This window comes from Gopherus evgoodei, chromosome 21, assembly GCF_007399415.2.
Source record: "Gopherus evgoodei ecotype Sinaloan lineage chromosome 21, rGopEvg1_v1.p, whole genome shotgun sequence".
NCBI classification, from domain to species: domain Eukaryota; kingdom Metazoa; phylum Chordata; order Testudines; family Testudinidae; genus Gopherus; species Gopherus evgoodei.
Window position 1 is genome coordinate 13,344,938 of NC_044342.1, and position 1,182 is coordinate 13,346,119.

General features: G+C 50.1%; 1 pseudogene; it reads right to left on the reverse strand.

The window, feature by feature from the left end:
- Window positions 1-214: 214 nt before the first annotated feature.
- Window positions 215-1,182, reverse strand: LOC115638103 (annotated as a pseudogene).

Genomic DNA, 1,182 nt, shown 5'->3' on the forward strand with positions numbered 1-1,182 from the left:
ACAAAGATATAGCACTGTTCCCTTGCAATTGGGAGGCAGAGTCTTTACTAAGTAAAGCTGATGCCTCACAAAGTCAGGACCAATGGGTGAAGAATAGGGCTGGAGAACTATTAGGAGAGGAAGGATAGCTATTGACTCCAGGGGGCTTACTCAACTTCTAATCTATCACATGGGATCTCCAACAGGTGCCATTAACTGAGCCATCCATTCCCCATTAATCTATCTGAGACCCAGAAACATTATTTTCTGGTTTACTTCTGCCCCTATTAATTTTTCTGAGGGCCTTTTTGACATCCTGGTTCCTCAGGCAGTAAATGATGGGGTTGAAGAAGGGTACTATGACCGTGTAGAGCATGGACACCAACTTATTGGAGTCAAAGGCGTACATGGCCCTGGGCCGGGCGTAGGTGAACAGGGTGGTAGAGTAGAAGATGATCATCACCACCAGATGGGAGGTGCAGGTGGAGAAGGCTTTCCGTCTCCCCTGAGCTGTGGGGATTCCTGCAACAGTGGCCACTATGCAAGCGTAAGAGGCCACCACCACCAGAAGAAGTGGCAGTAGGATCATGATCAAGGCCAGGATAAATCCACACTCTCCACCAATGACATGTCGGTGCAGGCCAGGTTTAGCAGAGGTGAGATGTCACAGAAAAAGTGATTGATGACTGAGTCACAGAAGGTCAAGTGGGAGATGAAGATGACCTTGACCATGGAGCTGGTGAAGCCACTCACCCATGACCCAGCAACCAAGCAGAAGCAGAGCCCATGGGTCATGATGGCCGGGTAGCGCAAGGGGATACAGATGGCAACATAGCGGTCATAGACCATGACAGCCAGAAGGACGCACTCGGTGAAGGCCAGAGCGATGAAAAAGTAGAGCTGGGCCTTGCATCCCAGGAAGGAAATGTGCTGGCTTCCTCTCAGTAAGTCGAACAGCATCTTAGGCACTGTGATGGTGATGTACCAGATCTCCAGGAAAGAGAGGCTGCTTAGAAAGAGGTACATAGGCTTGTGGAGGGGGTAGCTCACCTGGACCATCACAACAATAACTACATTCTCCACGAGCGTCAGCATGTAGATGAGGAGGAAGATGAGGAAGAGCAGAATCTGCACCTCCTTCAAGGCAGTGGGGAACCCCAGGAGGATGAATTCCTGGACACTGCTCTGGTTTTCCTTCTTCAT